Genomic DNA, 25604 nt, shown 5'->3' on the forward strand with positions numbered 1-25604 from the left:
GGAAGGATGGATGTAGGCAAACCAAATTTGTCCAGTTTTTCAGCACTCATTAACTGACCAAGCCTCAAAATAAATCTTTTTTTAAAATACTGAACATCCAGGGGTGCCTGGGTGGCTCAGTTGGTTAAGCATCTGACTTTGGATCAGATCATGATCTTGGGGTCCTGGGATTGAGCCCCACGTCGGGCTCCACACTCAGTGGGGAGCCTGCTTCTCCCTCTGCCTCTTCCTCTGGCCCTCCCCTTGCTCGTGCTGTCTCTCTCTCAAATAAATATAAAATCTTTTATTATAATAATAATTAATTAATTAATACTGAACATCCAGCAAAACTATCCCCCCAACATCCCACCTCTGTTCCACATTTTAACACAAATTTGAAGTAATAATAATAACAACCAACATTTTTGTAAGCCTTCAAATGTGCCAAAGACAAATTCCAGTAGAGGGGCATTTTACATTATACTTGACCAGTATTCCTCAAAACTGTCAAGGTTAACAAAAACAAGAAAGCCAGAGAATTGTCACAGCAAACAGAACCTAAGGAGACACAATTTTACTGGATGTAATATAGTATCCTGGATGGGTCCTAAAACAGAAAAGGGCATTAGGTAAATACTCAGGAAATCTGAATAAGCTACAGACTTTAGTTAATAGTAATGTATCAGTATTGGTTCTTTGATTGTAACAAATGTACCTACTAATGTACCATGTTAATAATGGGAAACTGAGCTTGAGGTGGGGTGAGGGGAGGATATATAGGTGTATTTATTCTCTGTACTGTCTGCTTACTTTTTCTGTAAATCTAAAACTGTTCTAAAAAAAATAAAGTTTACTAATAAAAGAAATATGCCAAAGACTTACATATATTAACTCGTGTTACACGTATTAATTCTCATAAAGACTGAAATGGGGCCTATGATGAGACCTATTTTATAGATACAAGAGTACACTAAGTTCAATTTCCCCAACACCTTGAGGCTTAAACTGTATGTTTCTTCTGGATCAAAATTTATTTGATTTAGTCATTTTAATAATGCATATTGATTAATGTGTGTCACCCAGGGACTGAGCTTAGGTGATTCTATGAAAAGAGTCAACATTTGGAAGGCAGAAAGGGCCTTGTATCTGGCTACTGAAATTCAAAGGGCACAGGTAAACTTCGTAAAGAGCATATACAAATTCTAAAATGTGTTATATTTGTGTTGACAGTACATACACTCCTCCAATAGCTAGAAACAACTGAGCTTGACATCTAATTATCAAGAATAATTATTTAATATGAAGCCACCAGATGGCACAGATTGTCAAGCACACATAAATCATACATTGTAAGTTAGAAAGCTGATTTGAGAGTGGATTTGTGTCTCGTCCCAAGTACTGAAATAGCTAGGGCTCTCTCTCCGAGAACAATCCTTGGTCTGCACTGAAAGAACACCTCAAATGAGAAAAATCTCTATGTCATTGCATTCCTTTCTAAAGAAAATCACTATAAACTTCCTTAACTATTATTTTGGCTAGCAGAACCTCAGCATTTCATGACTGGCTACTCTACTGACCAAAACAAAGATTGAGGCTGGTCAGACTGGAATTCCTGGCCAATGTAGTTGGACTGTGAAATGTTATCAGGGCTCATGATAAACAATGGGGTACACCCAGACAGAACTAAGCTTTGTTGAAACACCTGTTTACAAAGTTTATTGCCTATGGGATTTGACTTCCTTACTCGGTAAGGTAATCATAGGTAGTAGTGTCCAATCTGAATTTCCCCCTGAAACAATACCCAAGGGACAATTTCGCATCTGTGATTTCATTGCTTCTCATGATTCCTTTAGCCACCTCAGTCTGTTTATCAGGAAACAAGTTCAGCTGAGGCATTGGCTCCTTCACAAAATCTTTCTTGACCTGCTCAGTGCGGGCCATTTCCATACACTTCCATGGCACCTTGTGCTGATCTAAGTCATGGGATTTATCACACGTCAGTGCAATTCAACAAGTATTGAGTGGATGCCTCTCGGGCACTGTTCTAGGCACTTGGGAATCATCAGTGAACAAATTAAAGATGTCTGCCCTTGTGAGAAATCTAATAAGCAATCCACTGTAATCAATAAGTAAATTTTATAGTATGTTATCCTGCTAAGTGCTATGGAAAAAGAAAACGTGGAGTGTGTTAAGGGAGGCAGGGTGGACTGGAGTACAGAGGGAGGTTCGGGTTGCGGTATTAATTCAGATGGCCAAGGGAGGCTTCAGCGAGAACATGAGCAAAACCTGAAGGGTGTGAGGGAGTTAAGCCCACAGATCCTGGAGGCAGTTTCCAGGCAGAGGAAAGAGAGGGCAAATAGAGCATGCCTGGTGAGACTGAGAACCAGCCAGGAGGCTAATGAGTCTGGAGGAAGTGCCCAGAAGGGAGTAGGAGGAGAAGAGGGAGGTGAAGCAGGGAGCATCAATTATGTAGGGCTGGGGGAGGGGGGCCACTGCAAAGACTTTGGCTTTCACTCTGAGTGAAACCTGCAGCTAATGCTTGGTTTCAGGTAGAGGAGGACAAGAGCTGACTTAGTTTTGCAAGATTCGTTCAGGCCACTGTGTTGACGATAGACCTGTAATGGGGCCAAGACAAAAGCAGAAAAACCTGTTGGAGGTGGTTATAGGTGAAAGATGATGATGCCTTAGGCTAGAGAAGCAGCAGTGGAGGAAGGCAGATGCGAGCCAAGTTCTGGATTTGAAATCTTGGTGGGATTGGACGTGGGGTGTAACAAGCAGAAGACAGACAAAGGTGACTCCAGGAATTTTGTCCTGAGCAACTCCTACAATGGACTTAACCATGAACTAACATGGGGAAGACCATGGAAGAAGCAAGTTAGGATGTGACGTACAGGAATTGAAGAGAGATTGTGAATTTGGTTGTTGCCTGAGAATGGTCTGTGGGCACTTCCTAGAAAGACAGAAGAAGCACAAGGAGACTGTCTGGCAGTGGTTTGCAAGAAAATCTGGGATTCGGCAGAGGATTCATTTTAGGAGTGCTGCATTTCTAATTTCCAACACTTGATATCACAGAAAACACGAAAATCAACGTCTCTGACAAATTAGACTCTGAACACACCACGGTTCCTTTGCCTGAGGATGAAATATGATTTTTAAACTCTGTCTAAATCAGTCTAAAATTTTTCAATAAATAGAAAATAATTTTGATAAGAAATCATGTAATGGTTTAATTGATGGTTTTTTCTTAGTGACACAAAATTATCTTTTAACTGGATGCAGTAAGTATGGTGATAAAAATACCTAATACTTACTAATCTCTTACAGTGAGTCAGGGGCAGTGCTAAGCGAGATACAGGGATTTTTCTCATCCCACCTCACGACAATCCAGCGAAGTCGCTCAGTACCCCACCCCACCCTTCGTAGAGAAAGCTCCAAGCAGTGAAGAAAACCAATGTGTTTCCTGTATGCCCCCATACAATCTCTGTACTCTGCCGTTTTTTCCTTAGAAGAAATCCTTCACCTCTGATTTAATAAATTCCTCACCTTTGAGAATTTTAAGAATGTAATCTTTAGGCCGGGTCTTTCACACCTACCCTCTCTTCCACTCAGCCCTCTCGTTCCAGTCTTTTGTGCTCTGTGTTTTGGGTGTTGAGTTTGGTTCACTCTGTTCTAGTCAATGAACAGGCACAGAAGGAGGTGCTGGCCCAAAGCAATGAGTAAGACTCTGTCCCCAGCCCCGAGGCGCTTAGAGTCCGTCTGGGCAGGCAAATTCATCCCTGAATGGGTAATCTACCTCCTTACACACCAGAGGTGCTCTGAGGGTGTGTGTGCAGCGAGCTCTGACAGTGAACAACAATTTAGGACAAGTCCCAATGGAAAGAAAGAGAGGGTGTTTTTAAAACTCCTTTGGCTTCGTGCTATGTTATGGGTAATGGCGGTAAACATTCCTGGGCTGCAGCAAGCTGCTTCAGGAGTGTTTTGATTGTAGGTCTTTTCACACCTTGCATCATGTAAGCCTAAAGTGCAAACACTGTTTAATCTTGGACCAACAATGACAAATGAGGTTATATAAAAGTGAAACCAGGATATTGTATGTCGATTAGAGTTCAATTTAAAAAAAAAAAAAAGTCCTGAAAATGATTCAGTGCTGCCTTCCTGGAAGAAGTAGGAGAAACGCTGATACACAAATACAAAAGTATTCTACTGGTTCATTTTAAAACCACAGTGACAAAAACTATTTAGCACTGTGCCATAAAATGGATATTAGTAACATTACAGGTGTCAGACGGTAACATACTAGACAATAATATTTACAGATTGGTTAGATGAAATCTACACAGGGTAAGTTTACTGGTGGGAGGGACAAAAAAAGGATGGGGTCCATCCTGGAAGAAAATCAGTTAGAGAGAAAAGACTCCGTGATCCTAGAATAAGACGCCACCCTGTCAAGAGCCAGGGCTGAGAGCATGCCAAATTCTAGTAAATTCAATTCCATTTCACTGATGTTTATAACCCCCCTTTGTAGCTTGAGAACAGATTACTAAGGGACCTCTTATTTTAAGAGGATCTCAGAACTGTGAAGATATTCATTCCCACCCAATAGATTAGGATGAAACAAAGTTATTTTTCTTATCTGCAAATGCACGACCCTAATGATATAAAATCTGCTTGTGCTGAGGAGGCATGGGCATGCATGTCTTCCTCCAAGTTCTGTTGGCAAGAAGATATTTCCTGGAAGAAGCAACACTGTGGTTAATGCAGTATACAGAACCATAAATTGTAAATTGTCATTGACAAGTTCTTTAAAAAAAAATATGTCAAATACTGAAACATAATAATCTAGCTGACAGGACCAGATTCCTTGCTAAGAAAAGTCTACACAGAGGGCGCCTGGGTGGCTCAGATGGTTAAGCGTCCGCCTTCGGCTCAGGTCATGATCCCAGGGTCCTGGGATCGAGTCCCATATCAGGCTCCTGGGTCAGCGGGGAGTCTGCTTCTCCTTCTCCCTCTGCCTCTCTCCCTGCTCATGCTCTCTCTCTCTGTATCTCTGTGTCTCAAATGAATAAATAAAATCCTTAAAAAAAAAGAAAAGTCTACACAGAGAAGGGACACTGGCCATCATGACATTGACATTTCTAAGGGTTCTTATGCTCATTTGTTGCTTGGTGATGTGTAAAGGTAAAAAGATTTATTCACTCCTTCCCTATCATCCTTACACACCCAAACAAGAAAACTCTCACTAAATTCCTTGTAGAAAGAGGAAGAGGGGGAGGGCTTATAAGCATGGGTGGGAGGAGCTTTTGAAAATAGATAGCACTCCTTGGTAGAAATGGTTTGTGTGAGAAAAAGAAAACTTGAAAACCACTCGTTAAGTATTTAACTGCACAAGTCAAATGCCTTGATATGGTGAGTTTTAGGAGACACAGCGACTCCTATCTCAGAAACTAACCAGGTTTTGACAGCCTTGCACTGTGCAGAGATGGGATGCTTCTCAGGGTGTGGTTTAAACCTCTATATCCCGCACCTGAGTATAGGCAATCACAATTCCTGTTAGGACAGGAGTTGGCTGTGTTGTTTTCCAGGGTCACCAAGACAACATTCATGACTAAACCACAACCAACAGAGACCAGAAGCCTTTTATCAAGATACATGTAAACTTCAGCATTAAAACTGACAGAGTTACTGACTACTTCATCATTTTTGCTCATATATTGAAAAGAAATGTCACTATTCCAGGGAAGAAATGAGCTCTGGTACTTCTGAAATGCAATCTGTAATAAACTGTATTTTACTTTATCACAGTAAAAGCACCAGTTGTTAAGCCCTCAAAGACATTTAGTATGGATATTTGGTCTCCTTTTAATAAGCTTTGGGTAGCATGAGCATAAAGCCTGAAGGGAAAGAAGCAAGAACCTAATGAACCAGTTAAAAAGGCAAGAGAATCCCTATGTTTTTATATTATCATTACGTATGCCTTAAGTATCTGACTATTAACATGAGAGCAGTGCTGGCAAAAATGCAGAATTTGGACAGGACTGCAAAAAAAGTAAGCGTGTTAACCGTAGAAAGTCAAATGTCTTCACCTCAGGGTCGCTGATGCTGCTTTCCCATGGTTTCTTGGAAAAGACAACTGTTTTCTTTGGACTCTTTCCAGGTGCTTTATTGAGAGGGCAAGCTGGATGAAGAGGAGGATATTGTAAATAACTTTGTCACGGAAGGACAAGGAGCGCTGACCTCAATATGCTTCTGTTCTTTCTACATAAAATTCTCCAAGGACAATCGCGCAGAAGGCAGCATAATCAGAGGTATAGCACTGGCCATTTGCTGATTGTCCTCGGACCATAATTCTCAAATACCTTCATCCTAGAGCTTTACTTGAATACCCTAAATCAGTGCTTCTAAAACTGTGACCAAGGACCACATTTTTTAAAATTTCCAATCCATTGCAGATGTTTGTAAAATACAGTAAAAATGAATTACGAGGAAAAAATTTAAAAACAAAGAATACAAAATAGAACCCTCACATTTTGTTTTACTGATTTCAATAGACATAAAATACTCTGTTGAATTGCTATTAAAGTTTATAAATGCTTGCTCTCAATTTCTGTACTGAGCTTGTGGCAGACAGGTAATAAAAATTCCCAGCTACAGTTTCAGAAGAACTGCCTAAACACACACAAAAATGCAAACACGGGACACACGCACGTCACGGAGGCGCACATACACAAGCACACAACACACCGTGTAGGTAAACTTCTACCCACTTAAAAAATAATTTAAATTTATATTAAATTATTACATTACATAGTTTTTGAAAAAACTCACTTTGTACAAAAAAAAAAAAAAAAAGCTGATGAGGAAACAGCAGTCTCTTACCATACCACTCCGAATCTTCTAGCATCCTATGCCCAGAGAAGCGGCCATCTAATGGTCAGACTTGTCACAAAGCTATCACCTTCCATTTCTCCCCCTTTGCCAACCTGACCTTCCTCCTGAAGCTCTCTTCCTCCTTCTCACAGGTGCTGTCATAAGTATTCCTTTTGCCTCTCTTCTCTTCAGGGGTTCCCTTTGAGATAGATTATATTCTTGTTCAAAATATTTGCTGTTCCTTACCCCCTTGACGGCCTACACCATGACTTGTGATGTTCCACCCTATGGAAGGATTTTACATCTCAACCATGTTAAGCTCAGAAGTCACCATGTCACTTCAATCTTAATGCTCATGTTTTTCAAATCCAGGAAAGTATCTTCAATAGTTTTCCCCTTAAGATCATCTTTTATCCCCCTCCTTTTTTAAAAAAGAATCTAGTTTTATCAAAGATATACATGTTCATAGTTTGAATAGTCCACAGCCCTCTCACTGAATACTTACCTTACCCTAGAGATAGCCACTGTGAATTTTTTTAACTGGTTCTTTGGAATTGACCTCCATATCTCTACACATGTTTTAATTGTGGCAACTTGGTATTTCTGCTTTAGGCATTACCTATTGATTTTGCATTATAGAAATGAGGGTTTATTTTCCTCCCTCTCTGCATGCCCACCACATACATGCTCTTTAATTATATATCATAATTTTATTTTATTTTTTTTAAAGACTTTATTTATTTACTTGAGAGAGAGAAAGAGAGCATGCAGGGGGCAGGGGGTGAAGGGAGAGGGATAAGCACAACCCACGCAGAGCACAGAGCCCAACAGGGGGCTCGATCCCACAACCCTGAGACCATGACTTAAGCCGAAATCAAGAGTCAGTCGCCTAACCATCTGAGCCACCCAGGCACCCCATCATAATTTTAATTAGATTAATTTTTTATAAAGATTTTATTTATTTATTTGACAAAGAGAGAGAGAGACAGTGAGAGAGGGAACACAAGCAGGGGGAGTGGGAGATGGAGAGAAGCAAGCTCCCAGCAGAGCAGGGAGCCTGATGGGGGGCTCGATTCCAGGACCCTGAGATCACGATCTGAGCCGAAGGCAGAAGCTTAACGACTGAGCCACCCAGGTGCCCCTTTAATTAGATTAATAATTGGTAGTTACATTTTTAAAGCCTTGTATTCTATTCTATTTGAGCCATATAATAGACTATAATTAATTTTCCTCTCCTGTCTAACTTTTTGGTTTTTTTTTTCTGGAGTCAATAATTGTTTTTTTTTTCATTAATGTGATTGTCTAAGTACATATCACTAATTCAAAACTCTCCACCATTTTAACTCTCATCTCAATAATGTCAGATATATCAGGCGTTCTGGTTGGTTGGTTAGTTGGTTGAATGGTTGTTGGTTTCTCTCTTTCATGCTGATTAATTTCTTTAAATTCATGGGTGTACCCCCAAATGGAAGTCCCTTCTCTGCATTTCTCAAGATAGGACAGAATATACTTTAGTTAGCAGTTTGTTAGCTGGATTTATAACTTACATATTTAGCCAAATGTTCTGTAGGCCTCCCTTTGTCCTCTTTTCCTGGGCTCTCTAAATGGGATATATCAGGTATGACCTCTAATTCCTGAACGCTTCTGGGCTTCTACAGGACAAGTTACTTCCTTTCTTGTTGCTATGCCTTCTCCCTCCTGCAGGCACTCAGGTATCCGTTTCTTCCATCTTCCATCTGTTACTTTTCTTCCATCTATCCCATCTTCTAAGCATGTGCTGAATTTTCTCAACTGCTATGGTTTCCTTTCCTGTTCTTTTTGTCCTTAGGGAGCTGAATTAATTTCTTATTGTCAATGTAACAAATTACCACAAACTTAATGGCTTAAAACACAAATTTATTATCTTACAGTTCTAAAGGTCTGAAGTCTAAAATCAATCTTGGTGGCTAGACTCAAGGTATTGGCAAAGCTGCACTCCTTCTGGACACTCTAGGGGAGGATCTGTTTCTTTGCCTTTTCTATATCCTAGAGACTTCTGTATTCCTTGGCTCATGACCTCATCATCTATCTTCAAAACAGAGCATCTTTCGATTTTTTTTCTTCTCTCTGACTCGAATTCTCCTGCCTTCTTTTTTCCCTTATAAGGATCTTCGTGATTACACCCAAATAATTCAAAATAATCTCCCCATCTCAAAATCCTTAACTTTATTACATCTGCAAAGTTCTTTTTGCCAGGTAAGCTAACATATTCATAGGTTTCAGGAATTAGGATATGAGTGTCTGGGGGCAGGGTGGCATTGTTTTGCCTTTACCATAAGGGTTCATACTTTTCTTACTCCTGTACTATGGAGGGTCAGGAAAGAACAGAGCAAAAAGCATGTATTTAATCATCTTGTTTGATCAGGAGCCCAGATAGTATGTGCCCTGGTTCAAATCTCTGAAACTCTTCTCCTATCTACTTCTGAAATAGATATAAGTAAGGAGAGCAGATAATAGAAATAACCAATTATTACTAAAGTCCTCAATCCATATACAAGATTAGGACAGGCCTGAGAATGTTTTCATAAACCCTGAGTGCCACTGTTTGGGAGAGGAGCCAGCAGAGTGGAAATGGGAAGAAAATTAATAAAAAGTGATAAACAGAACAAAGGGGAGGAGGAAAAAAGGCTTGTGGAGGAGTTACATATGGTAAGATTACGAAATATGGTTGTCACTGAGTAATACAGGTGCTACCCATGGCCTAGTAGACATGGAGCAGAGATGGGACTAGGAAGACAACATGATATATGAAAAAAAAAAAGGAAGCTAAATTTAGAATTGGGAGCTCTAAATTCAAATCCACCTTCAAATTTACAGTTTCATCTTGTGCAAGTCAATTAGGTATCTTGAATACATGGCTGAGGAAACTGAACCCCAGAAAAGTTATCTCAGTTTTAAATTAGCACGTAGACATCAAAGATCCTAGTGAGACGTCACACAGCAGTTGAATGATAGCTGAATCTGAGGCGGAAAGAAGCACCAAATGACAACTAGGATTATGGCGTAGGCAATGATAAACATGGAAACCCAACAGCTGAAAAGCAGACTAAAAGAAAATTATATTTTCCATTTCAGGCTAGACAAACTTGGCCACAAGAAAATTCACCTTCACGCATGGATATAATATTCTATGGAAAAACCACTTTTATTAATTCAAAACAATTTTACTGAACTCCAATGTGAAAAACATCATGCTAGGCATATCACAATGAATAAGGCAGATGTAATCTCTGCCCTCATAGAGATTGTAGTCTAGCAGGGGACTAGACAATCAAATAATGACCAGTTAAGTGTGATAGGCACTTTGATGGAAACAAAGAGGCCCCTAAACCAGACTGGGTGTTGGTGTGGGGAGGAGAACAGTTAGGTAGGGCTCAGAGCTAATGATGTACCCTTCAAAACTCAGCTATGGAGTAGCAGCTAGTGAAGCAAAGAGGGAAGGGAGTGACTTGGCAGTCTCAAGGGGCCTACTCTTTGCCAAGGAAGCACGGTATCTTAGAAGCTAGCTGACCTGATTCTTTTTATACATATATGTATGTAAAGATTTTATTTATTTATTTGACAGAGAGAGAGAGCACAAGCAGAGGGAGCAGCAGGCAGAGGGAGAGGGAGAAGCAGATTCCCCGCGGAGCAGGGAGCCTGACATGGGGTTCGATCCCTGACCATGAGATCATGACCTGAGCCGAAGGCAGACGCTTAACGACTGAGCCACCCAGGCGCCCCTAGTTGGCCTGATTCTTGTGTCATGTATGAAAATGGCAATAGGCTGATGCCAGAAAAAACGTTTGGGTTACTACAGGGCTTTCAGAATGGTAGAATTATACTGATGAAATCATAATTACTCCACTTTCCTTTCAATGCAAAGTCCCTCCCCACAGTCCTCCTTACAACCAGGCAGTGGAGCCCCATGATTGAGAGTAAAGCTCTGGAACCTGACTACCTGGGTTCACATTCTGACCTTGCCACTTACTAGCTCTAGGATCTCAGAGACATTTCTTTGCTCTTCTGTGCTTCAGCTTACTCATCTATAAAATGTTCCTAATACTTCCCCTCATTGGGTATTGTGAGGATTAAATTAATCAATACAGCACAAGTGTTTAGAACAGCACTTGGCACAAAGTAAACACTCAATAAATATTCACCTGTTACCACTACTGATTTTAATCACCAACCACTGGCCCTTTTGTAATTTCTAGGAGGATAAGAGGCCATCTGACTTTGTTTATGTGGCACTGTGTTCAGTCACAGGAAGCTGAGACTGTTGCAGTAGTGGTAGCTTACCATTTAGTCCTCAAAATAGAAATTAAAAGTACCCAGGATCTTGCTTGTCTGTTCCTCAGTTCCGACTCTGGGACATGGGAAAATCAGAAAGCTTCAGAGAGGTCCTCATCTCCTTCAGGTTATATGGAACCAGGACAGAGGGCATGGCCATGCTGAAATCAAGACCCATGATAAGGCAGTTCCTCAGTGGAACCTTCATGATTCAGGCTGCAATACAGCAACTCAATATCATTGGATGCATCCAGAGGTGATCAGGCTGAAGCGATCTGTTTTGCTAACCAAATACTAGGAGATTAATATTAAATCCATAATTTCAACTACATTCAGTCAACAAATATTTGAATGCCAGCTATGTATAGGACACTGTTCTAGAGGTTAAGGACACAGCAGTGAAAAAAAAGAGGCAAAGTCCCTGCCCTAGAGGGATCAGATGGACAATTAACACAATAAATGAGTTAAGTATATAGCATACCACAGAGTGATAGGTGCTATGGAGAAAAATAAAGGGGCAAAGAGAGATAGGGGGAGCAAAAGAGCAAAGAGAGGTGGAGAGTAAGGTGAACAATTTTCATCAGGGTAGTAAGAGAAGGCCTCACAAAAATGGGGACATCTGAGCAAAAACCTGAGGAGATAAGGAAGACATGAAAATGTCTGGAAGGAGCATTCCAAGCACAAGGAAGAGCATGTGCACAGTTCCCGAGGAGAAAGCGTGTCCAAGATATTTGAGGAACAGGAGGTGGCCAACATGACCAAAGAAAATTAAGGGGAAGAAGAACGGGAAGTGAGAGCACAGAGGTAATGGGAATTGTAGGCTAACTGCGAGAATCATGGCTTACACTCTGAGTGAGATGGGGACCTGCTAGATAGTTCTGGACAGTGATAGCATGGTTACTTTATGTTTTAAAAGGATTGCGCTGACTGCTATGTTGAGAACAGAATAAAGATTAAGGGTAGCTGATACAAAATCCTAGGCAAAGGTGACAGTGGCGGTATCAGAGGAGATGGGGAGAGTGGTCATATATTTTGAAGGGAGAGCAACAGGATTTGATGACAGGTTGGATGTGGGGTATAAAAGTTGCTGAGTCAGCCTCTGCAATGGGAAAAATGGAATTGCAGTTAACTGAGATAGAGAAGGTCGTAAGGAGAGAAGGTTTGTGAGGGGAGAGGAGATCCAGAGTTCAGTTTTGATATAAGAGGTCCATTAAACATCCAAGTAGGGATGCTGAGGTACTTGGATATACAAGTCTGGGTCTGAAGCTAGGGAGTTGTGAGCTTACTTATATCTATTGTCATAAGATTGAAGGAGATCACTAAGGGAGAGAATACACAGAACAAAAGAAGTCACAGGGCGCCTAGGTGGCTCAGCTGGTTAAGCGTCTGCCTTCAGCTCTGGTCATGATCTCAGGGTCCTGGGATGGAGCCCCGCCTTGGCTCACTACTCAAGAGGAGCCTACTTCTCCCTCTCCCTCTGCTCCTCCTTGCTGCTTGTGCTCTCTCTTGCTCTCTATCTCAAATAAATAAAACCCTAAAAAAAAAAAAAAGAAGTCCAAGTACAGAGTCCTGAGACATTCCAATATTAAGAGGTCAGTGAGCAAAGGAAACTGAGAACAGTCACCAGTAGTGTAGGACAAAAACCAGGAGAACACAGAGTCCCAGAAGCCAAGTGAAGAAAGTGTTACAGGGAGAAGGGAAGCATCAACTGTGTGAGATGCTGCTGACAGGTCAAGTGAGATGAAGACTAAAAACAGGTCATTGGATTAAGTAACGTGGAGAGCAGTGGGGTGGAATGCTGGGGGTAAGAGCTAGTTGCAGCGGATTTAACAGCAAATCAGAGAAAAGGAATTGGGACAGTGATATAGAACTCTTTCAAGGGTATTTACTGTAGGGAGAGAAAAAAAAAACAGAAAGAAAGAAAAAGAAAAATGAGACAGTAGCTGGAGAAGGAAGTGGAAGTCCAGAGTTATTTTTTGTTATTGTTAAGATTAATTTTAAGGAGCAATGTATTAATTTACACAGGGAACTATAACTCGTAAACAGACCAGGAATAATTTTAACAGGTCAGTGCTTTCTCTTCTCTGTTGGAAAACTATCTGGAAAGTACAATGAAAATCACAAGATGACTTCATGAGCATTGATAACTTTCACCAATTCCAACTATGAAGAGCCTCCAGCATCCCTCTACACTTTGCAGGGGAAGAACTCAGTAGATCATATGCTTGCATCAACTGGGCAAGGGACCTCTCCCTTCACCAGTGCTGGAGAAACTCTAACTATGCTTTCATTCTTTTATTCAAGAAACATTACTAAGCATCTATTATATGCCAGTTACTAGTGATGCAAGTTCAACAAAACAAAACTTTGCCTTTAGGGAGCTCATGGTTCAGTGAAAGATGAAAACAAGACAATGAATAGTTACATTATAGTCAGTATTAAAAGAGGTACATGTACCTATAAGGGACATAAAATTAATTAAATAGTTAACTATTTGGTAGTGGGGATATTTGGGTCATTCACTTTTTTTTTTTTTTTTTGCTGTTATAAATAGAGAGATGTTAATGATTTCAATTGCTTCCTGATTCAGAAACTATTGATACCTATTACATTAAGTTTAAGATTATAAGGTAATTAAGAAATAAGAAAAAGCCTTTTATATGCCTCCTCATTTTAACTGCAAAATCAACCAAGAAAATAAATCTGAACAGTATGAACCATCTAAGATCAAAGACAGGCAAGTTGGAAATTCATTCAACAAATACGTATTGAGCACCGGGTATATGCTAGGGCATGGTTCTAATACTTGACATACATCAGTGAACAAAATGAAAATATTGCTCTTTAAAACTTGTATTTTAGCAGAGGAGCCAGTCAACAATAAACATAAAAAATAGTAAAATAGTATGTTTGAAGGTAATAAGTGCTACAGAAAAAAATATTAACAGGATATGGAGATTCCAGAAAAATGGGGTGGGTATTGGGGGGAGTGGTTGAGGTAGGTGTCAAGTTGCAATTTTAAATAGTATGGTCAAAAAAAAAAAAACCCCACAAGGAGATGCCCTTTTCACCCATAAATGAGCAGTCAGAGTAAATAAAGATGGACTGAGGTGGGCATTTTCATACATTGCTTAAAGGAGTGTAAATTGCTATAACCCTTCTGAATTTGATAATCAAGGACTTGAGAATGCTTCATGATCTTTGCCCCAGTAATTTTACGTCTAGCATGAGGAAGTAACTCTAAATAAAACTTCATGAATAAAGAAAAAAATAGATAGATGATAGATGATAGATAGATAGATAGATAGATAGATAGATAGATAGATAGATAGATATAGAATGCTCATGGCCTCAGCGAGAAAGTGCTTTCTCCCTCAGCAGACTTGAAGGAAGTGAGGGAGTTAACTCTCTCCATATTTGGAAAAAGAACATTTTAGGCACTGAAACATCCCCAAGATGCTAAGGCAGAAGCGTGGCTGGTGTATGGCCAGGCAAGATGTAAGGAACTTCTTCAGAAGCAATTGCAGTAATCCAGGCAAGAAATGAAGGTATTGTAGACTTGGCTCACTCACAGTGGAGGTGGTAAGCAGTCAGATTTGGATACATTTTGCAGGTACAGCCAATAAATTTTCCTAAATTAATGGGAAATTCCATTCAGATTTGGATATATTGAGTTTGAGGTGTCTATTAGACATCTATAGCATCTCAGATCCTTTTGGTCTCCTTGCCTGTGGGGCCTTTGGCCTCTTATTCTGTCCCTATTGCCATAGCCAACACACCTCAGGCCATAATCACCCGATAGTGCTTTGCTTCATGTTCAGGCCCATACAAAATGGAAGTATCTGAATTTGGGGGAGGAGAGTGGTGTTAGCATCCATCCCATTAACTGAATCTTGACCTCTTCCCCTGACTCACTTCTTTTCCCTATCCTCATTTCCCAGGGATTATATTCCCTAATAAAATAACAGCACAGAAGTGTATGCCTCAGGTCTGCTTCCTGGGGGATGCCAGGCTAAGACAATAACCAAGTCAAGGTGTGCGTAGGTACTTGTTTAAATGAGCCTGGAGTTTGGGAGAGTGATTTGTGGGGAAGGTATAATTTTGAAAGTTGTCAGCATACACCTAGTATTTACAACCATGAGACTGGATGAGAGCACAAATAAGCGGACAAAAAGAAATGGCAGAAAGAGGAGAGGTTGAAGATTTTAGTACCTTTGAGACAGAAGCAATGTTTTATTCACTACTCTAGCCCATTTCTAAAAGTGCATGGCACAAAGTAGGTGTTTAACAGATACTTTTAGAATAAATGAAATAGGTCACCATGGCTTTGGGCTTAGGTAGGAAAGCAAATTAAGTCATGAGAGGTGATGAACTAGAATAGGCAGCGTTCATGGAACTTGAGTTTGTAGTGAGAATGATAATTAGGTTCAACAGCAGAAGCAAGAGAGAAAAATAACAGGAAAAGGAAAAGGAAGCCGTGGTTAGAGAGAAGCTCTCAGATACCACTTTCTCCTTGAAGCCTTTTATAATCAACTTGAGATCTTCCCCCTTTTCTGGATCTCGCTCAGGGCACTTATCTATCATAAACTAAGTCAAGTTAAATCCATGTGCTATTCTCTACTTTTCCCAATATTGATCATATTTTCCAGGGGTATAATTGAGTCAAAAATAAAGGTAGCTTCCAAGTCCCAGAGACAAAAAATGGATGCTGAAAGTTTGACATTTCTAGTTCATTTTCATGGTTCATGGAGATGCTAGAGAAGACTAGATGAAATTGAGAGACTCGATTTCAAATCTGGAATATATCCAAAATGTTCAGTAAAATAACTTGCACTTGGATGAATGGATGATTGAATGAATGAGTAAATGAACAAAATTAGGTGAGAACAGAAGCCAAGAGAGGAGAACTCAAGGAAAATACAGGCTTTAATAACTGTCGGAGGCCCATAGGTCTGACGACAGGGCACAAGGGAATAAGGAAAGTGGGCCTACAGTCAGAACGCACCTAGGAAATTAGCAAAGTAAGATATGAAGAGATAGGGCCTAACTGAAGGTCATCATGAACAGACAGGAAGAATGTGAGGAATTATGAAATAAAAAATTACTATTTTGGTGGGTGATAAAAATAGGCTATGAGTAAATAATTCCAAGAATTTGGTATCATGTATAGGGTAAGAAGAAGAGCAAGTTGATAATCTCAATTTTGAAATGCATTTGACACAAGGGTGAGATATGCAACAAAAGCTAGTAATAGGCAACATTTTAATCAACTTATTACATGCCAAACATTGTTCCAAGAACACATTCCATCAATGGTCTCATTTAATTATCACAGTAACACGATGATGTAAGTGCTATTATCATCTTTATTTTGCATATGGGAAAACTGAGAGACAAGATTGGACAATTTGCCTAGTGTCACATAGTAAGTGGCTAAACCAGGGTTTGAATACCAAGATATTAAGGAACTTTGCCCAGGACCAGATGTATTCATTATTTATTCAATAAATATTTAACAGGCACTGCTACATTCTAGAAATTGTTGCTGGTGCTACGAATGGGAAAGGAGGGGAAGAGCTGGTGGTGAACAAGACAGACATAATCCCTACCTGCACAGACCTTAAATGTATGTATGGTGAGTCAGAAAAGAATGTGAGAAATTACAGTTTGGTAGGGGGAGTGGATAGCAAAAAAGAATTCCAGAGGAGGAGAACCACATCTGTAAGTACCTTGAGATGAGAGCCTACAGTAGGGGGGAAAAGACAGAGAGAGAAAAGAGCCTAGAAAAAATAAAAAGACTAATATGGCTGGAGTGCTGAGAGCTAGGAGGACGGTTGGGGAAGCTGGGGAGAACGAGAAGCCCATATGGTAGAGGGTCTGGTGTCCATGATAAGGAGCTTGGACTGTTTTTGGTAAGCAAAGGGAAGCCATTAAGAATTCAAGCAGAGTAGTGACTTGATCAGATTTATATTTAAAAAAAAAATGACTCTGGCTACAGCATGGCAAAAGCAGTTCTGTTAGACCAAGATGATAGTCATTGCAGGACTTCAAATGATGAAGGTTGATTATACTAGAGTATGAAAAGTAGCCATAGGAAAGGAGAGGCCACAAATCAAATTTTTTATTTTTATTTTATTTATTTATTATTATTATTTTTTTAATTTTAAAGATTTTATTTATTTATTTGACAGAGAGAGGTAGAGACACAGCGAGAGAGGGAACACAAGCAGGGGGAGTGGGAGAGGGAGAAGCAGGCTTCCCACCGAGCAGGGAGCCCGATGCGGGGCTCGATCCCAGGACCCTGGGATCATGACCTGAGCCGAAGGCAGACGCTTAATGACTGAGCCACCCAGGCGCCCCACAAATTTTTTATTTTTTAAAATATTTTATTTATTTATTTTAGAGTGAGAGTGTCGGGGGGGAGGGGGGCAGAGGGAGAGGGAGAGAATCTCAAGCAGACTCAGCACTGAGCATGGAGCCCAATGCTAGGCTTGATCCCCATGACTCTGAGATCATGACCTGAGCCAAAATCAAGAGTCGGACATTTAACTCACTGAGCCACCCTAGGCACCCCACAAATCCAATTTTTTAAGGCAGACAAGTCTAGGTGATTCGGATGTGTGTCAGAAGTATCTTAAGTTTCTGGCTTGAACTGAGTAGATTGATAGGATGCCCCTTACTGATCCAAGGGCTATGAGAAGAGGATTTTGGAGGGAATATGATAGATAGGTTGAGTTTGACATGGCCCAGTCATCCAAATGAAAGTGTTGCAAAGCCAGTTAGAAATACGAATTCAGAGTTCAAAAGCAAGATCTAGGCTTGAGGTATGGGTTGGACAGTCTTTGGCAGAGGGTACCTGAAGCTGCTGGACGAGGATGAGACCACCCAGAAAAGTGTACATGAGGGCTCAGCTCTGGAGGATTCCAATATTCCAATACCAGAGAAGCTGCTTGTTAAAGAACAGAGAAATAAGAGGAAAACTGAAATAAGAGCAGAGGGAAGAGAATATTTAAATAAGGGTGTGGTCAGTAGTTGCAAATGCTAGAATGAGGTCTTGTAAGATGAGGACTGAAGGTGACAATTCAGAGCTGCTTCAGGTGAGTGGTAGGAACCGAAGCTAGACTGGAGAGGGCAGAGGAATGGGACACGTGAGAATGTCCACTGGGTAAGACACAACTGCAGTCATAGCTGGACAAAGATTTAGAGAGAAATATTTTTAAATAAATGAGAGACTTGAGCACGCTCAAGTAATAAAAAAGCCAGCAGTGGAGGAAGGGTTGAATATAACAGAAGCAAAGAGGGATCCTCTTCAGCCCCAAGTCCCTGAGAAAGCAGAAAGGGACCTAGTGTACCAGGAAGAGCAACTCTTCTTTGTCACAGGAAGCCAATAAGGGGTGCGGCTCAGTCAGATGTGAACCCACTCGGTCCTCTCGGTCGGCTTCCTAAAGATAGGTTTGCTTTAAAAGGACAGAGAATTATAAGACATGAGGGCCCGGGGAGAGGACTGCAAAGTTCAATAAAAAGAAGAAGAAAGAGTCAGAAACGTGGCCTTGAGCGACCTCTGAGAAAGCCGTTCAGTAGTCGAGGGAACGTTAGTCACACTGTCGGGTTTGGAGTGGGAGTGGGTGGTGAAGAAAAGGGCGCAGTGGGTGCAAACCACTGCGGTAAGAAACGGCCGTGAGAAGACAGCGACCCGGGAGGTTGCCAGAAAAAAAAGGCGGGCAGGTGGGGGGAGAGGGGGGTCATATGTCAGAGTGTCCCAGAGCAACCTCGGTCAGGACGGGTCATTGCTCGGAGGCCCCCGAAGACCGAACAGGTCATCCACGGCCTGGCTGCTGGGCTGCACTCGGCGAGGTGCCACAAATGCCGGGGCCTCCGCCCCAACCCCCGCCGCCCCCGAGATCGAACAGCTGGGCGGGCGGCCTCCGGGTCTCTCCGCGGACTCTCGGAGAGGAGAGGCCGCGGGCCCGGCAAACCCTTCCCACCCGGGCGCCACAACTCCGGGGCAGCGCAGGGGGCCCTCGTCCCGGCACCCGGCCCAGACCCCCGCCGGGCCCCAGGCTTCCGGGCGTTTGCAGAGCCTCCGCCGCGCTTCCTCCCGGCTCGCCCGACTCCGGCACTCAGCCGCGTCCCGGACCCGGCGGCGCGTCGGCCGAGTCCCCGCAGCGTTTGAAAGTTCCCGGCGCCGGCGGCGCTCAGGCGCCAGGGCTCAGGCCCGGCCCGCCGCAGCCGCCCTAGAGCCCGCCGCTTACCGCCGCAGAGGCAGGCAGGTGCGGCGGTTTCCACGGAGCCGTCGACACCCCTAGGGAATTCCCCACGGGGCCACACGCAAACCCGCCTTCCTCCTGCAGACTGCCGCCGCCGGGTTTTAACCGCCGAAACGGCGAGGTGGGGCTCAGACCACTCCACCCCCGCCCGTCCCTTCCCACCTTAGCCACCACCCCACTCCCCGCGGAACGCCTTCGCCTTGGCCGAAGGAGCCCGAAGGCCTTCGGCAAGTTCCGCCTCCAGCGCGGGGGGCGGGGCCGCTCGAGCTCCTCCGGGCCGAGCTCGGCTGTTTCCGTGCGCGGCCGCTGCGCACTCGGCACTGGGCGGCGCTGGCTGGCTCCCTGGCTGCGGCTCCTCAGTCGGCGGCGGCTGCTGCTGCCTGTGGCCCGGGCGGCTGGGAGAAGCGGAGTGTTGGTGAGTGACGCGGCGGAGGTGTAGTTTGACGCGGTGTGTTACGTGGGGGAGAGAATAAAACTCCAGCGAGATCCGGGCCGCGAACGAAAGCAGTGACGGAGGAGCTTGTACCACCGGTAAGAGGAGCAGGAGGAGGAGGCAGGAGCCGGAGAGAGCCGGGGGGACGGAGGGGGGACGGGGAGGCGCCGGACACCCGCGCTCGGGGCCTTCCCCTCGCAGGAGGGGCCGCAGTAAAGATGGAGCCTCCGCCCGAGCCCCACAACATCGCCGCCGCTCGCAGCGAACAAAGAATAATGGCGGCGGACTGGAGCCAGCGGCGGCCGGGGCGGCAGCGACTCTGCCTGCAGCCAGCGGCGGCGCTCATGGCGGGGGGCGGCGGGCGGCGGGCGGCGGGCGGGGTGGGAGCCGGCGGCCGGGGGTGTGTGCGGGCGGCCGGCCGCGGCGAGCTGGCGCCCGCGTTCCCGCCGCCGCCGCCGCCACCGCCGGGCCGGGCCGGGCGCGGAGCCGGGAGCCGGGAGCCGCCCCGGGGGAGGCCGCCCGCCGCCCGCCTGGCCCGGCGCTGCCCCCCGCGCCGCCCGTCCGCTCGGCCGGCCCCCGCCACCCGCCACCCGCCTCGCCCCCGGCCCGGCCCGACCTGGCCCCGCCGTCCGCCGGGGCAGCGCCGCCGGGGTGCCCGCGGGGGGTGGAGGAGGAAGAAGGCGACAGTTGAGGGCCGAGGAGGTGAAGGTGCCTGCCTTCCCGGTAGCCTCGGTGTCTGCCATGCCCGCTTCGGGAGGGGAAGCGCTGCAACGTCTGACCTGCTCTTCTCTCCACTCTCTTTGTGCAATAAAGTTCGAAACCAAAGGTTTCCTCTCGTACTGTATTTTATTCATGCCCTTTTCCCGCTCCCACCCCATTGGGGAGATACTGTTTTCTGTTCTTTTCTGCTTAGTTGACATAATGAGAGCCGTGCTTTTTAATATAATTTTGACTCTACCTCACTCCTTTTTTAAGGCAGTAGTCATGGAAATGCGTTCTTGGGGAGGAAGGGGGTGCTAAGAAAAACATTTGTAAAACTTTTCAAAAAACTGTTGGGATCCTGTAAAAGGGAAGCTGGTGTTTGAAAAACAGTTTCGGTTTTAACCCTTTTCAATAAGGTAATAATCCTTGAGGTCTATCATTCTGAAACACTTTGTTGAAACGAACATTAGCCGATGCACTTTTGTTTTACATCACTTTTTTGCGGGGGGGGTAACCGAGTTTGGGTCCTCTGGATCTCCCACCCCCTACCAAGTTTCCCACATGTTTCTGTCTAAACTTAAATAAGAGATTGATTAATACTAATGCTAAAAATAGACGTTTAGAAGTATCCAGTGTTTGCCTCCCGTGCAACAGTAACTCCGGCCGGGGAACGACAACAGTTTAAGCCACAAGGCTTATTTTTTCTTTGCCTGTTGGGAAAAAGGAACGGCAGAAAAGTCACTGACACATTAAAGATTAAAAGACAGTTTTGAAAGGACCTGGAATATGACCTATTTAAGTTCGTGATACCTTCCTAAGAAGTTAGAATTTTATCCTAGCCTTAGCTTGCATCAGTTCTGCCTTCTAAAGGTTTGGTGTAAAAGATACTTTGGTTGCCAGCTATTGAAATCTTTTTACACTCACGGCTCATTTCCTGCTTTAAAAATAAAGCCAAAACGGTTATTTTAGGTGGTGCAGAAAATGAACAAGTTGTTCTAGAAATACTTACTGTCATAGTAGGATAGCATTGTGATTGATACATACAAGGTTTCTTCTTAAGAATAAATACTGATTGGTAATAGAAGCGCTGTCTTTGATTTTTCTGTATCCAAGTCACTTTTTCAAAACCCACTTCACTCTATTGTAAGTCTTAAAAAAAATACACACACACATTAGCAGTATGTCACTGCTGAGAAAATTTAAGATGCAGTAAAGTGTTTTTACATAAGGATTGGGGAGGTGATTTTATTTACAAACACTGAAGTAATTATAGTGTTGATGATGCCATAGATTTGTTTTTCCTTAAGATTTTCTGCAGGCCGGCATCAGTTGAGTAGAATATTTTTCCCTTACAGAGAATGTAGGACAGTGACTCTTTCTTTGTGAATTAAAAGGAAAAAAAAAAGTTTTCTGATGGATTTTTTCTTGTCTTAGCCAAAAGATCTTTTTAATTTTGTTTTATTCATAGATTCATAATCTGTAATTCTTAGAAATTCCAAGTGGAATGTTTCAGACTTTTATATGCATTAATATTTGAATGTTCACTTGGACCATGGTTATAAGTTATACTTAGGTCACTTCTCAGGGATCAGTAAAAATTACAGTTAAATCTGTCTGTACTTTTTTTTTAAATGGATACATTATTCAGAAAGCGAATAAATCTTTGACTCAGACTGAAAACTGTTAAAAGGCCACTTCTTGTGGAACTTAAAACTCTGGTGTTACCCCTTTTTGAATGATTTTTTCCCCCCATGTAAGAACCTAAGGAAACTTAGAAGCCTGATTCATAAAATGGTACCTTCCTTTTCCTGCTTTCTGAAATTCATTTTCTTGATTATATCTGATTAATAGAAATTTTCATTTTTGTAGACAATTAGCTTTATCTTTCATTCTAAGGCATTGGGTTTTATTTTTTGGATATAATATGGTTATAGTAAAACCATGTATGTCCCACTTCACCTTATTTTAAAAGTTTTGTTCGTTTTTTTTCACAGTAGAAAAAAATGTAACATAATGGCTTCCAGTGTATCGCTGAAATTTATAATACCATTTATTCCATAAAATAATTTATCAGATATGGTTATATAGACTTGCTTACAGCAGCCTGTGTCAGAGTCTTACAGGCATGTGTTTCTTGATGTAGTGTCACTTCCAGTGATGGCTTCTTTATTGGATAGTTAGAGCTCAAATTTGAATTTAAGAATATACTAGATAATCCGGGAATGGAAAAAATGCAAGTATTATTTTTCCTTACTCATGTGTGAACTCCTCTCTACTGCAGAATCACTTGAGGCAATAGTTCGTGGTAGTTCAAATATTTAGTTAGCATTTACCGTGACCGAGAATGTAGTTAGTGGAAAGAGCATTGGGTTTGGACTCATAGGCCTGGGCTTCATTCCTGCTGTTGGCCACTACTATCATGTGCCTACCCTCAAGAAATTTGTGACTTACAGAAGTTTATTAATCTTTCAACTTGGTTTCCTTATCTGTTAAATTAGACTACCACCTACTTTATAGGGCTGCGAGATAATTATAAAGTTCCTCCTTAGGGACTCAATGATAGCTATTCATTTTAAAGCTTTATTATAACTTCCTGGCTGTGGGACCTTCAGCAGATTTCTTCTCCATTCCTCAATTTCCTTGGTCACAAATGTACTATATTTACCTAATAGAAATGTGGGTGTTACATAAGTTAATACATATTAAATGCCTAACGTTTCACAAGTGCTCCACAAACCTTTCCTATAATTTTAAATATTATTCATTATTATTACTACATTTAATACACACAGCCAGAAGCTGCAAGAAATCCAAAGATGAATTACACTGGTTTATCTCTACCCTCAAGGAACTTTTGGGACACGATGACTAATAAGGCAGAATATATGTTATAAGAAAGCAATCAAAAGAGAAATCACCCTTGGTGAAGTAATGGAAGAAAGGAAGATTATATATTTATATTTCCAATTTTATTTTTTTAATAAGTAATTCATTCAGGTAGTCCATAATTCAAAACATATAAAATGTAATAGAGCAGTCAGTCATGTGATACACCCTCCTGCTCATTCCCATTGCCCAAGTGTTACCAATTTCTTTTTTGTCCTTTCAGAGGTAATTCTATCCATATAAAAGCAAATACTTTATGTATTCCCCACCCCCTGCCCCACACTTTTTTTTTTTAACAAATGATAGTATACTATATACACTATTCTATATCTTGCTTTTTTTCACCTAATATGGCTTAGCCATTGGTTTATATCAGTACATAAAGAGCTTCCTTTTTTTTTTTTTAAAAAAATGAGGCATCTCATTGTATGGGTGTACCTGTATTTATTAACCAGTTAGTAAGCTGATTTTATTTTTAGGTCTTGTATGACCTTTTAAGCTAAGGGAATCTGTCATTATGCCTTTATTTCTTTAAATGAAAGACATTTCCTTTGAATGAGAAATACCAGTTTCTAACAGGAAGTGGTTATTTGAACTGCCTTACTACCTTTTTAGCTCTAGTTTTTAAAGTTTTAGTGAAATGACCCAGATGTACATGAAAAGGCAAATTATGTAAGAGTTAACTCACAAAGTGAGTTCAGTCTGAATTTAACTCTTTTGTTGAGATTCTTATACCCTGAACAGTCTTCCATTATTGCCGCCAAAAAAGTGTCAGTAGTTTTTTCTTCTAAATGAGAAAGAACATCTCATGTAGTCCAGTCTTTTTTTTTAAGCAGACTATTCTCATGTGATCTTACTACTCAGTAATGCTGGTTAGGGTGATAGCTTTTTCCCGGTGGTTTCTGTTTTTTTTCTTTCTTCTCATTAACTTTTTCTTTGATGATATTCCTGTATTTCTTAGTGTAATTATCAGTGAGTTTTTATATTAGATACCTAGGTAAATAGCAATAAATAATAACTAATAATATATAAATAGCAAGAAATAAATGAGTTTCACCTATATGCTTGTCTACTTGGACTTTACTGCTTAGATGATTTTGTGGTGTGTGTGTGTGTGTGCGCGCGCGCGGCAGCAACAGCGGGGGTGGGGGGTCCCTGGTCAACCAATTGGACCAAGTAATACTCATTTCAACTAGAACACAAAACAAGTTTCAGTACCTCTCTTTTTTGGCTCTTCTAAGTAGCATTTAAATATAGTACATTCTACATGCAGTTAGTATATTTATCTTTAAAATACACATGCTGTGTTTTAAGTTGATTAAACTTAGAAAATGATAACTAATAATCCAGCAGCAGGGACACACATAAATCTTTTTATCTTTCAAAAAAAAAGTCATTAAATGAAGCTGTTATGGTGTATCTCATTTTTTGTATGCTCAAATTGACAGTTACCATGTGCGAAAGTTCTTAATGTAAGAATATTGCCTTACTAGTATTTTGAGGATTTACAGTATTTTATATAAAATATTGACATGTTTGGTTTTTACCTGTGCAGTGACTAAAATGTTTACAAAGCACTCATCTTTACAGATTTGGGGGGCTGGGGATAGATAATTGAAATCTGTAAAGGCAGAAAATTTTCCTTCTGGAACATATCTGTGGGCAACCAGGGACTTAAATGAAATCTCACGGTATCCTGGAATCAGTAAATTGTCTTTTGTGGTGGAGGTAAAGATCATGAACTAAAGGGACAAACTGATAATGTGAAAATGACTGTTTTCCTCTGCCAATTTTATATGCTAACTCAGTCATGATAGAAAAGCTTAATCCTGGTAAGAAGAAAGGATGGTTTTAAACTTAATACTGATATCTGTAAGTGCTGGTTTTTGAGACATACTTAAAACCTGGATAAAGAGTAGCTATTGGATTTTCTTATTCAGAATGCTTCTCTCCCCTTAATATATATACACTCTTTGTTTTGTTTTGCATTCTTAGCTCTGCCAGATGTGGCTTTGTAGAGATGTTTTGTTTTATTTTCCCTAGAGTCTTACTTACTTACTTTTGATAACCTAGTCTTCTAGGTTATCAAAAAGGAAGGGGGGAAGACTAGTCTTTCATATTCTGGTGTTTATTCCAACAGTTATAAGTAGAAGACACTA

General features: G+C 41.8%; 1 protein-coding gene and 1 long non-coding RNA gene across 3 annotated transcripts in view; one reads left to right on the top strand and one right to left on the bottom strand.

The window, feature by feature from the left end:
• Positions 1-19576, bottom strand: part of LOC135363915 (uncharacterized) — a 162243-nt gene extending 142667 nt beyond the window's left edge. Inside the window, exon 1 of the long non-coding RNA XR_010410278.1 lies at positions 19410-19576. This is a non-coding gene — a long non-coding RNA (uncharacterized LOC135363915). The remainder of the gene's footprint in view (positions 1-19409) is intronic.
• A 151-nt stretch (positions 19577-19727) lies between these two features.
• The window catches only part of CREB1 (cAMP responsive element binding protein 1), a 63109-nt gene continuing 57232 nt past the window's right edge, over positions 19728-25604 (top strand). Inside the window, exon 1 of one of the 2 annotated variants that reach the window (XM_064586984.1) lies at positions 19728-19955. The gene's annotated coding sequence lies outside the window, so the exon portion shown is untranslated. The remainder of the gene's footprint in view (positions 19956-25604) is intronic. The other variant, XM_064586985.1, reaches the window with a different exon arrangement.

The sequence above is a fragment of the Mirounga angustirostris genome, unplaced genomic scaffold (assembly GCF_029215605.1).
Source record: "Mirounga angustirostris isolate CCGP_5_RB_7025 unplaced genomic scaffold, mMirAng1.0.hap1 SCAF_3, whole genome shotgun sequence".
Taxonomy (NCBI): domain Eukaryota; kingdom Metazoa; phylum Chordata; class Mammalia; order Carnivora; family Phocidae; genus Mirounga; species Mirounga angustirostris.